This window comes from Muntiacus reevesi, chromosome 12, assembly GCF_963930625.1.
Source record: "Muntiacus reevesi chromosome 12, mMunRee1.1, whole genome shotgun sequence".
In the NCBI taxonomy this organism is placed as follows: Eukaryota; Metazoa; Chordata; class Mammalia; order Artiodactyla; family Cervidae; genus Muntiacus; species Muntiacus reevesi.
The window spans coordinates 73,188,694-73,202,604 of record NC_089260.1 but is presented as its reverse complement, the minus strand read 5'-3'; positions in this window follow the sequence as shown (position 1 = coordinate 73,202,604).

Genomic DNA, 13,911 nt, shown 5'->3' with positions numbered 1-13,911 from the left:
CATTTATGATAAAAACTCTCCAGAAAGCAGGAATAGAAGGAACATACCTCAACATAATAAAAGCTATATATGACAAACCCACAGCAAACATTATCCTCAATGGTGAAAAATTGAAAGCATTTCCCCTAAAATCAGGAACAAGACAAGGGTGCCCACTCTCACCACTATTATTCAACATAGTGTTGGAAGTTTTGCCCACAGCAATCAGAGCAGAAAAAGAAATAAAAAGGAATCCAGATAGGAAAAGAAGAAGTGAAACTCTCACTGTTTGCAGATGACATGATCCTCTACATAGAAAACCCTAAAGACTCTACCAGAAAATTACTAGAGCTAATCAATGAATATAGTAAAGTTGCAGGATATAAAACTAACACACAGAAATCCCTTGCATTCCTATACACTAACAATGAGAAAACAGAAAGAGAAATTAAGGAAACAATACCATTCACCATTGCAACAAAAAGAATACTTAGGAGTATATCTACCTAAAGAAACAAAAGACATATACATAGAAAATTATAAAACACTGATGGAAGAAATCAAAGAGGACACAAATATATGGAGAAATATAACGTGTTCATGGATTGGAAGAATCAACATTGTGAACATGAGTATATTACCCAAAGCAATCTATAGATTCAATGCAATCCCTATCAAGCTACCAACAGTATTTTCCACAGAACTAGAACAAATAATTTCACAATTTGTATGGAAATACAAAATAACCTCAAATAGCCAAAGCAATCTTGAGAAAGAAGGATGGAACTGGAGGAATCAAGCTGCCTGACTTCAGGCTCTACTACAAAGCCACAGTCATCAAGACAGTATGGTACTGGCACAAAGACAGAAATATAGATCAATGGAACAAAATAGAAATCTCAGAGATAAATCCATGAACCTATGGACACCTTATCTTCAACAAAGGAGACAAGAATATACAATGGATAAAAAACAACCTTTTTAACAAGTGGTGCTGGGAAAACTGGTCAACCACTCATAAAAGAATGAAATTAGAACACTTTCTAACACCATACATAAAAATGAACTCAAAATGGATTAAAGATCTAAATGTAAGATCAGAAACGACAATCATTTTTTTAATTCTGTTTTTATAAATTCAACATTTTTTCTAGATTCCACACGTAAGTGCTAGCATGAAGAAATTTTTTTCTCCATCTGATTTTACTTCACTCAGCATAATGCACTCCACTTTCATCCATGTTGCTTCAAATGACAGGATTTCCCTTTTTTTAAGGTTGAAAAATGTTTCATTTTGTGTATATATTTTCCATTCATTCATTTAAAGAGCACTTAGTTTGTCTCCATGTCTTGACTATTATGACCAATGCAATGAGTATGGGACTTCAGATATCTCCTTGAGGTTTTGTTTTGTTTTTTAATATATACACAGAAATTTGAATCACTAATCACCTTGCAGTTCTATTTTTAATTTTTGAGGAAACTCTACACTGTTCTCCAGAGCGGTTTCCCCTGTTTACATCCCTACAAACAGTGCCCCGGGGTTCCCTTTTCTCCACATCCTCGCCAACACTTATCTCTTGTCATTTTGATAGTAGCCAGACATGAGTTTGAGCAAACTCCGTGAGATGGTGAAGGACAGGGAAGCCTAGCGTGCTGCAGTCCATGGATCGCAGAGTCAGACATGACCGAGTGGCTGAACGATGACAAAAATTCTAAAAATGTGAGGAGATAGCTCACTGTGGTTTCGATTTGCATTCCCCTGGTGCTTAGTGATGGTGAACACATTTTCATGTGTCTGTGGGCCTAAACCTTCTATGGAAGAATGTCTATTCAGGTCTTTGCTGATTTTTTAATATGGATAATTTAAAACTCAGCTAGAATATACCTTTTAGGAAAGTGAGGATCTTTCTTGTTCATTCTGTTCATTCCTATGCAGGGCCTTTAGGTCAGCACACAGCACAAAACCGGCCACACCAGTCCCTCTGAGATGCCTGGGGTGAGGCTAAGCCCTGTCCTTATTTTCTTACTGAATGGGTGGCCCTGCGCTGCGCTGTGTTAAGTTGCTTTAGTCGTGTCCGATTCTGCGATTCTAAGGACTGTAGCCCTCCAGGCTCCTCTGTCCTCGGGATTCTCCAGACAAGAAAACTGAAATGGGCTGCCATGCCCTACTCCAGGATATCTTCCCAACCCAGGGATTGAACCCAGGTCTCCTGCTTTGCAGGAGGATTCTTTACCTGCTGAGCTACCTGGGAAGCCCCTTGGTGGCCTTAAACCAGTCTTATTCCTGAGATTTTACAATGTGTGGTTTCTGAGTCCCTGCATGTACAATTTTCCCCACTAGAGAGCAGAGTTCACTGCTTTTTCTTTTGTTGGCCCTTCAAAGGGCCTAGCACAATGCCTCTAACAGTATATGGTCAGCTTTTTGGTCTCTTAAGGGATATCACATAAGTAGTTCTCAGTACCCACAAAGTAAAATGGCCTAATATAATTTGACATTATTATTATGCCAAAGTTAGAAAGTAATACAAATGAATTTCAAAACAAAAACCTAACATTTCTCTGTTAAGTGATTTTCTTCTTACAAAATGCTGTCACAGCAATAAAATGTTATAAAAAAGTAGTAAAATGAAAACGGAGGAAACACATTCATGTACACACGTCTGTGTTAGTAGCAAATCAATCACTCCAAGCCCCTATGTAATAAATGTTAAAGAACACTTAAAGATGGTCAGTTTGAAGAGCATCAAATTACTGGCCATCTACTTCACTCTGTCCTGTGGGTCTCTATTGTCCATCACTAGGTGGGACCAATGGGGTTTTTATTGCCTCTGACCCCCTTGCAAAATCAGACCAATTGCCACGTCCAGGCATAATCCTTATCCTTGGACAGGAGACACATAATCAGCTGCCTCAGTTTTACTACAGTGGTGCTCAAACTTGTTGGATGATAAGAATCATTATGTGTGATTCTTAAAAATGCATATACTTGACCTCCAGAAATATCCAATATGAGGTTTATCTCTGTCATGTAAGCAGGCCTGGTGAATAATGTCCTTTTCCCTAACCAAGTGGCTCTCAGATCCAAGTATATGTGAATATCATCTCAGAGCTTAAAAAAATTCCCTAATACCCACTCTTGTCCCCAATTCAACCAGAGTCTCTGGGGGTGGAGCCCAGGTCATATGTGGTTTTAAATCTCCACGGTTGATCCAGTGGGCAACCTGGATTGACAATCACTGTGTCTGACTGTGATATGAGACTCAAGCCTGACAACTAGGGTTTTCATAATCATTCATTCCATCACTGATGGCTTCATTCATTCGACTATCCGTTCATCTAAAGTGCTTTGGAGTCAGATAGTTTTTGAAATTCAACTGTGATATCACAAATAAATGATTTACCTCTCTAAACTTCATGGGTCTCATGTTGACTTTGGAGACTAAGACATCCACCCACATCACTAGACTGCTATGACAGTTGGTTGAGAAAATATATGAAAAGTAGCTGGTAAATAGTATGTATTCAATAAACAGTAGCTATTAAATCATTCAATCATTTTACAAAACATGTTGTCAGCACTGCGCTAGCCTCTGTGATTGTGCCAGCCCTGACACACACTGGGATGGTATCCATGCCTTTTCTGGCATCCTGCAATTGCAAGCATCAAAGTACCCCACAAAATATTTTCAGGTACAGCTGATAAACAGCACTCTATTCAAACTCTCTGATGGTCCTATTAACTAAGGACCAAGGTAATGATCTGTCTGGAGATCCTGACAATTGCTATCTGGAGATCCCTTCTGGATGGGCAGGAGCTGTTGTGTGGGGTCTGTAAGTGGGGACCATATTTGGGCTTCACTGGACCAACAGACCATTAGAACAGAGTGACTTGGGGAAACAAAATATCCATCAGAGCAAACTGGGCAAAGATTGGGATGAGGCCATGGAGGTGGTGGGGGAGGGCAGCCAGAATCCTCAAGACCCTCCCAGAATTCATAATGGAGAAGATTCTAAACACCTGAAACAAGCACAATTTTGTAACTCCACTATGTTTCAATAAAAACATTTATAAATGCTGTTAAATCATGATGGAAGGCAACAAGGGAACTGGCAGGGGGCAGATCCATTCAAAGACACTATGAGGAAAAGAAGGTCCCAAGTGGCCAGATCTTCAGGAATTTTTTTATTGAAAGAATAAATATGAATTTTAATATAAAATCCTTCATTTCTCAAATGTTGATACAGATTTTAAGCCTCCTACACTCCTCTGTCCACGGAATTTTCCAGGCAAGAATATTGGAGTGGGTAGCCATTCCCTTCTCCAGGCAATCTGCCTGACCCAGGGGTCGAACTTGGGTCTCCTGCATTGCAGGCAGATTCTTTACTGTCTGAGCTACCAAGGAAGCCCCAAGCTTAAATATACCATGGCAAAGATGCTTTGGGCAATTAAGACCAATGGATGTAAAATGTAAAATGGGCAGGTAATTCTATCAAGGACTTTGCTAATTGAAAACTTCAAATAAACATTGCTGCCAAATGAGCCCAAATCCCAACATTTATCTCTGTAAAAATTTCCAAAGTGCTTGGTTTGACTTAAAACTCTGTCCTTGTTGAGCTTCTTAAGCTCAAAGGAGAGTGCTCTCAGAACAACATGACAACTGCATAGAGTTCTAAGAGAAGCGTTTGTTCCTCATTGGTTCATGGAATTGTTTGTGCAGCTGTCTGACTGACCCCAAAATCTCTTCCCTTAGAGAATTGAGGGGATTTCCCTTGTGTCTCAGATGACGAAGAATCTGCCTGCAATGCAGGAGACCCAGCTTCGATCCCTGGGTCAGGAAGATCCCCTGGAGAAGGAAATGGCCAACCACTCCAGTATTCTTATCTGAAGAATACCATGGACAGAAGCCCCTTTACATATGGTGGCTCCGCATCATAAGTTCAATACTCTCTGGATTTTATTTTAGGTAATTCTTCTCTATTAAGGGGTGATTATTTTTTCTTTGCCTGCAGTATTTTCTTGAACAGTTTCACAAGCTGTATTTATGGAATTATTCAACAAGACGACTTAGACTGCCAACTTTGTTTAGCAATTTAGCCAGCAGTTTTCTGTAATAACTTTCTTGGGTCCCTCTCTTTCCCTTTTTCTCTAGACCTGTACCAGTGCTAGATCTGTTCTTCCTTACTCTGAGCATCAGCAAACACATTAAAATCAACTATTTGGGACAACACATTTTACTCCATTTTCTTGCAGAGTCACCTTAAATTCTGAGGGATTAGCACAGTTACTATGCCCACCAGACTCGACCCTGGGAGAGTTTTCCAGGGGTAAATGTGTACCCTCCCCCGGGCTGATCCCCTGCCCTGACTTCTTTCTCCTCTTCCACCTTCCCTGCCACCTTGACATTCAGCCCACCTGGCCCTGTGTGGAGGATCACCTTTATCGTAACCAGTTGCAGGGAGGCAGTGTGACTGCCTGACCCTTGTCTACTCCATCAGTCCTCTTAGTGTCTGCCTTAACCCTGAAAACATCAATTCTCCCCCAATGCCTCTATGAAAGTGTGGTATTTCCTCCATAAAAAGCGAAGAAATGACCCAGAATGGTGCAAGTTACACTTTGCATCTGTCTTAATACATGTTCTCAATTTCTCCTATTCTTGTGAATCTGTGCAACATGCTGTCTCTATTCTCCCAAATCCCAGCTTATGTCCACAATAGCTACTAGGAAACAGTTGGTACCCTGTGCAAGGACCCTGCATCCTCCCCAGTGATAAGCAGAATTATTAAGTCACGTGGAGAAGGGTTGCTTGCGTGGTACCCTCTGCCACCTCATAGATGAATTGACGCCCACATTCCAGCTTCACACTTATCACCATGCCTGTCACATCTCGAGTCATCGCCTGCTCACTCATTCATTCAAAATATCTTTACTAAGAACCTCTTCGGTGTCAGGTGCTGTGAACAGTGATGGAGATATTCAAATAATTAAGACAGGAGACTGGCCTTGAAGGCTCTTGTAATCACGCAGAGAAGAGGAATGCCAAGGAAGATAAATTACAGAACAATGTGAGGAGACAAGCCAGACAGATGTCAAAGGTACAAACAGCCCAGCGGAGCAGGTGGGACACTGGGTCTGGGGCAAGGAGGGACATCTTGAAGAGGGCATGCTTAGATGTTGAATGATGACGAGGGATTTGTTAGTTCAACGAGGAGAAGAGAAGACATTCCAGGAAGAGGAGTGCGTCTGTGCAAACCCTGGGGGCAGTCACTGAATTTCTGTTCACCGACTCATTCAGCAATTGTTTGTTGAGCACCTGGGGATACAGCTGTGCATAAAATGGAAAAAAAAAAAAAAACCCTGTCTTCATGGAATTCACACATTCCTAATGTTTCAGGCATTAAACTAAGAAGATGACATAAAGAAGATGTCATTTCTTCTTTAAAGAAGATATGTTTTTCTTCTAAAAAGACATTTTAGAAGACTAAAAATGACATATAAAAGGGCCAAGGTATAAAATGGGAACGTTTTATCCAGAGCTGGGTCACAGAGGGTCTGAAGGACAAGCTGAGGATTCGGGCACCACGCTGAATAAGGGGCGGGGTTTTCAACTTTAGGACTGGTGGCATGTTTGGCTGGGAAGTTCTTCATTGTGAGGGCTCACTTGTGAACTGTAGCATGGTAGAAGCATTTCATCACTGTGTACCCCACTTCTGATGATCAAGATTGTCTGCTGATGTTGCAGGATGTCCCTGGAGCAGGAGAGGGAAATCACCACGTACTGAGAGCCCCTGGAATCCCATGAGGTTTATTCTAACCAGGTCAAAAGACAGAGCTATATTCTCCCTAGAAAGCAATGTTTTATTTTCACAGGCACACCTGGAAGGGAAGAGCACATCTTGGGGGGATTGTCATTTGCTGAGCAAAGACCCTGAGGAGAGGTTGGAAGGTTTCTATTGGGAAATTTCCTGGATTCTGGAGTAGATGGGTGTGGGTAGAGCTTTAGCTGAGGGAATTCCTTGAAGTCAAATAGGAAGAGATAGACATGCAAAGCTGACCACTCTAGATTGCATTCAATCCTCAGCTCTGGCCTGATAATGATTTTTTAAAATTAAATTTATGTATTTTTAATTGAAGGATAATTGCTTTACAATATTGTGTTGGTTTCTGCCATACAGCAACAGGAATCAGCCACAGGTACACCGATGTCCCTTCCCTCTTGCCTCCCCCCACCTCCCTCCTATTTCCCAGAAAGGTACACCGGGGTATGCAGAGGTGAAGTGGCTGTGCCAAGGCCACGTGGGTAGTCGTGGGGCTCTCCTAGGTCTTTTCTGCCCAGGAAAAAAGTGACTGCATTTGGCTGGACCGTTTGACCTCTCAGACCATGTGCATGCCCAGTCAGGTTACAGGAAATTGAAGGACTCCACAAGAGCTAAGGACTCCATGATGAGACAAAAACGGCAACGTCTCCCACGCTTTGGGGCTTCCCTGGAGGCTCAGTTGGTAAAGAATACACTTGCAGTGCAGGAGACCCGGGTTTGGTTCCAGGGTCGGGAAGTTCCCCCGGAGAAGGAAATGGCAACCCACTCCGGTGTTCTTGCCTGGGAAATCGCAAGGACAGAGGAGCCCGTCGGGGCGCTTTTCATAGAGGTGCAAAGCCTCGGAACCACTGAGGGACTAAACCACCGTCACCCCGGCTTTGTGCGCACGTGCAAACTGAGAAAGAAATTGTGCGGACGGCTCAGCGGTGAGACGCCTCTCTTCCAAAGCACCCCCCCAGCGTCCCCCAGCCTCCGCTGAACAGAGCAGACAAGGTCGGGAGGGTGAGAGAGGACCCCACCTCCGCCCCCTCACAAAGCTTGTTTTCTGAACGTCTCTATAGGAAGCACCTGCTGCTAGCTGTCTGATGAGGCACAGATGGAAAACGGCCACTCTTGTAGTGAAACAGGGGTGATGGGACCCAGAGGTGCTGTGAAGTAATTCCTCTAATTGCAATTTTTAGTAATTATCAGCATGGTCCCCATACTTCAGGAATAACTACCAAAGAGGCATGCTCATTTTTTTTTTTTTTTTCCCCCTCTACACTCTCCAGGTCTTTTAGAAAATAAGGACATTTGGAGCAATTACCCACTTCAGGACTGAGGACAAGTCTGCCTGTCTCTAGAACTTTAGTGTCACTTCTGATTATTCACGCACAATCCTTTTTAGAGAGTGAATAATAAGTGCTTAGAACTGGGCAAACATTTCCACGTTGGCCTTGTTAATATTAATATAACGATTGCTGTTAACATTGATTGCTTACTGCAGGCTAGATATACTCCTAACTGTTTAACATGCATTGACAGTTATGTCTAACATTTCTGGGGTTTGTTGGGTGTGAGACATTGTGTTAAATGCTATACACCTTAAATACATTACTTAATTTTTATAATAATATTTGAATTACAAATGATATACAAGGTTGGAGATACTAAATGACTAGCCCAAAGCCACAACAAGGGAAACTCCAGTACTTTGGCCACCTGATGCGAAGAACCGACTCATTGGAAAAGACCCTGATGCTGGGAAAGATTGAAGACGGGAAGAGAAGGGGACAACGGAGGATGAGATGGTTGGATGGCATCACCGCCTTGATGAACATGAGTTTGAGTAAGCTCTGGGACTCAGTGATGGACAGAGAAGCCTGGTGTGCTGCAGTCCATGGGGTCACAAAGAGTCAGACGTGACTGAGCCACTGAAAGTGACAACAACTGGAAGAATTAGAAATTCTAGGTCCAACTCATTTGACTCCAAATTCTGCCTAGTTAATCCTGGAAAGCTGCTTGAGCATGACTCTGTGTATAGTTTATGTTTGTACCAATACCACAGTGTCATGAAGGCTACTACTGTAGCTTTATATTAAGTCTTGAAAGTGAAAGTGAAAGTCGCTCAGTTGTGTCCCACTCTTTGTGACCCCATGGATACAGTCCATGGAATTCTCCAGGTCAGAATACTGGAGTGGGTAGCCTTTCCTTTCTTCAGGGGATCTTCCCAATCCAGGATCAAAGCCAGGTCTCCTGTATTGCAGGCAGATTCTTTACCAGCTGAGCCACCCGGGGAACTCTTATTGTCTACTAATAAATGACACAGCCTTTTCCTTAAGTTTGCCCTTGCAGTGACTATCACTTTGAAACTCCACATACATTTAGAATCACCTTATCAATATGACTGAACTGAACTATCAATACTCACTTTAAAAATATGTGGCATTTTGTTACAATCACTTTATGGTTCAGTTTGAGGAAAACCGAAATATTTCTAATAGTGATTCTTTCAACGGATTATCAGGATGTATCTCTCCTTATATTTAGGTTTCATTTAACTGTTCTCTTTTGTATTTTGCAGTACTGTGAATACAGGTCTTATATGTCATTTATTGTGCTCTGTGCTGTGCTAAGTCACTTCCGTCGTGTCTGACTCTTTGCGACCCCATGGACTGTAGCCCACCAGGCTCCTCTGTCCATGGGATTCTCCAGGCAAGAATACTGGAGTGGGTTGCCGTGCCCTCCTCCAGGGGATCTTCCTGACCCAGAGATTTTACCTGCATCTCCTGTGTCTCTTGGCAGGAGGGTTCTTTACCACTGGCATCACATGCAAAGCATGTCACTTCTTAGATTTACTGTTAAATATCTGACATTTTAATGATATTTAAGTGGCATTTAAAAAATGCATATTTAAAATTTTTTGATGGAATATAGGCATGCAACTGAGTTTTGTACATTGATCTGCATCCAACAATTATCTAAGTTCATTCTTTGATTCTAAATGGTGATTAGTCAACTTTGTTACATATTTTACTTCTGTAATTATGCTAATTCTTTTCTTCCTTTCCAATCCATATATCTTATTTCATTCCTTTGTACTGGCTACAGAACTATTTCTTCATAATGTCTATTAAGAAAGTTTGCCTCTATTCTTTGCTTAGAGTGTTTCTTTTCTATTGTGAAGTGATGATGATGTTGATAAAAGTGTTGATTTTCTTCCATCTCCTGTGATGACAATATGATGGCTCTCCTTTATTCTGTTAATATTCTAACTTACATCAATTAATTTGCAATTATTAAGCCACCTTTGAATTCCTGAAATAAACCCAACTTGGTTGAAAAGTATTTGATGTCTATTACATATCTATTAATATTTTACTGATTTTTTTTTTCATTTTCTGTCTGTGAGAGAGATAGGTTAGTATTCTTCAGTTTTGTTATCCTCCTTTCTAGTTTCCACACTAAATTTATGCCTAGGCTTCATAAAGCAAATTAGAGAATTTTCTCTATTTTCCCATTTTCTGAGGGGGAAAAAGAAGCATGCTATATATATATTTCAAATACCTGGAAGAGTTTATCGGTCTAGCCATCTTTTCCTGAGGATATTTTTATGTACATCTTTGAAGTATTTATTATAATTATTCAGATTTTGTTGATGTTACACTTTGTTTCAGTTTGTGGAAACACTTGTTTTCATAGGAATTTGTCTTTTTTATCTGCATTTTCAAATGCAGATGTTAGTAAACTTATTTGCTATATATTTTAGTGTCTTTAAGAGTTAGAATACTGTGCCTTTTGATCATTCAGGATATTTCCTTATAATGTCTCTGTCTCACAACATTTTTGCTAGGGCTTTTCAATTCTCTTGGTCTCTTCAAAGAACCAACTGTGTGATTTGTTGATTCACTCACGCACATGTACATAACCTTACTTGGGCTTCCCTGGGGGCTCAGTGGTAAAGAATTCACCTGCAGTGTGAGAAACGCAGGCAATGCAGGAAACACAGGTTCGGTCCCTGGCTTGGGAAGACCCCCTGGAGAAGGAAATGGAACCCACTCCAGTATTCTTTGTGGAGAATTCCAAGGACAGAGGAATCTGGCTGGTTAAAGTCCATGGGATCACAAAAAGTCAGACATGATTTAGAGACTAAACAGCAAAACAACCTTACATGTATTTTTTCTTATCCTGACAGTGTCTGAAGGATTGATCTATGGAGACGTCCCTGTTTCAGTTCTGACTTTAGCGACTTGTGTCTCTTCTCTGTCATTCATTATTCAGTCTGACTAGCGGTTTATCATTTTTATTGATCATTTCAAAGAACCTTTTCTTTCTTCCAATGATTTTCTATTTTTTTCTCTATGCAATTACATTTTTTTTCCTCTTTATTTTTTCTTTCTTTCACTTGGTTTGGTTCATTTGCTTCCCGCCACCCCCCCCCACCCCATTTTTTAAAGTTAGAAGCTCAAATCACTGGTATGAGACTTTCAGTCTCTCTAACATAAACATTCAATGTTACAAATGCCTCAAGTCCTGCTGTAGCTGTTTGCACATGTTTTATTGCCATATTTTTGTTTTCACTCAATTTAAAATGTCTTCTAATTTTTCTTCTGATTCTCCATTTGACTCTTGACTTATTTATATATATTCTTCAATTTCCAAATATTTGATGGCTTTTCTCCCAGATACGTTTCTGTTATCAGTTTCTTATTTAAAGTCATGTGACCAAAGAATATACAGTTTATCCCACCCCAGGTTCCTATTCCCCTGAGAATATGGGCTGTGTTGGAGAATGATCCACTGGGCATTAGGAACACAGGTTCTGTTGGCATGAGATGTTCTGTAAATCTCAGATAGATAAGTGGTTCAACAATGTGTTAAGTTCTTCTACATCCTTACTGATTTCCTCTGTTTGTTCTGATTACTAAGAGAGGAATATTGAAATCTCTAATGTTAATGGTGCATTTGCTTGTTTTTAATTTTAGAGCTACTGGTTTGGCTTCATGTATTTTGAAGCTGTATTGGTAGATGGATATAAAATTAGATTTGTTATGTCCTCTTGGAAAATAACTCCTTTATCATTTTGTATCGGTCCTCTGTATTTTCAGTAAAATGCCCTGTTCTCGTTTCCTAAGTATGACATTACTGCTGCTGCCTTAGGTTGCTTCTTTTAATGAGTGCTCGCAGTGTCTGTCCTCGTCCCTGCTGGAGAGTCCTGTGGGCTGAGGAGCCTGGCGGGCTATAGTACATAGGGTCGCAAAGCGGTGAACATGACCAAAGTGAGTTAGCACGCACACATGTGTGCCTTGCTTCATCTGTCCTGTGTTTTTTTTTTTCTTTTTCTTTTTTTTGCCTGTTTTTGAATTAATTGGATATCTTTATGTTTTATTTTGTGCCCACTGTATATTCCATATCTTTTTCTAGGCTTCTTATGCCTTCTTTGGGTTCAATACACACCTTTAATTCATCACAGTCCATGTTTAAACAATACATCACTTCATGTAAAGTGTTATAAACTCATAGCCTTACAATTACGGTTGCTGTTGTTGTTTAGTTGCTTAGTCTGTCCAATTCTTTGCAACCCCATGAACTGTAGTCACCAGGCTCCTCTGTCTATGGGGATTCTCCAGGCAAGAATACTGGAGTGGGTCGCCATCCCCTCCTCCAGGGGTTCATCTCGATTCAGAGATTGAACTCGGGTCTCTTGCATTGCAGGCAGACTCTTTACCATCTGAGCCACCACGGAAGCCCACTGGCCTTACAACAATGCCAGTTAAAGCATCCTCCGCTTTTCTTTTTAACAAGCAAGGCCTGAAAGTAGAACACAGTGCTTCTTCCAATCCTCCAGCAGCTAGAACTCAGACTCTTGGCGCTACCTACCTATGAGGGAGCCTGAGGAATGAAACACAACTGGGTGTCCAGAAAGGAAAGGACATGGTCTTAGATGAAGAGCTGGTAGTTTCTTTGTCAAAGGGTATGTTAAATGTTCCCAATACATTCCCAATATGTTATCCTGCCTTTTCCACCAGCCCTGCAAGAAACGGCACTATTTGAATTGAGATAAAGTTTCAGCACCCAGATAAGCCAAATGGTTACCTGTCTTTAGGGATAAATATATCCTTGGAACTGGAGACTAAAAAAAATTTCAGGAAACAGGCAGTGTTGGAGAAAGTGTGAGGAACAGAACAAGGTAGGCTTGCATTGAAGTCATATTGTTTAAAACAAGGTTGAAATCCTTTCTATCAGAGGATGATAAAGAGGCATGTGATAATTTGGCTTAGAAAAATTCACATAATCCATTTTTAGAGAAAATTATAAATGGAAAACATTCAGCGAGTAGGAAATTATGGGTTTCTGGATAACACTGCCACTTAGGAAACTCCTAAAGGAGTTGTACAAGCTTTAGAAGAAGAAAGACCGTTTTTAATAGCAAAATAGATCATTTTCAATGTTTTGAACAGCTCTCATGTGAAAGAATGTTCTTATTTGATCTCATTGAGAAAAATGTCCAAAATAAATTTTTCCTGATGCATTTTATTATTTTTACTAGAAGCACGATAAGCGCCATGGAAACCTACAAGAGAGTACCAATCCTCTCTGCACTTCATTTCTGCAGTCATCCCTGACCTGGCTCCTGCTGCTCTTTACAGCTTCCATCTGTAAGAGTCACAACTTGGCCCCCTGAAAAACGGTGCCATGGCCTCAATGTTTGTGTCTCCCCAAAATTGCTATGGTGAAAGCTGAATGGTTCAAGTGATAGTGTTAGGAGTTGGGACCTTGAATGATGTTTAGGGCGTGAAGGTGGAGCCTTCACAAATGGGATCAATGCCTTTATTAAAGAGCCTCTGGGGGTTCCCTCATCCCTTTCCACCATATGAGCACACAATGAGAGATGTACCTCCTGGAAGAGGGCCCTCACCTGACCATGGTGGCACCCTGATCTCAGAGTTCCAGGCCCCAGAATTGGAAGAGAGAAATTTCTGTTGTTTTTTAGTTGCCCACTTTGTGATTCTTTTTTTGTTACAACAGCTCAAATGGACTAATACAATGGATAAAGCCCCAACAAATCAGCAGCTGGCTTGATGCTGGGTGTTAATGCATTTGGCAAACAGCAACAAACACTCTGCAAGATCC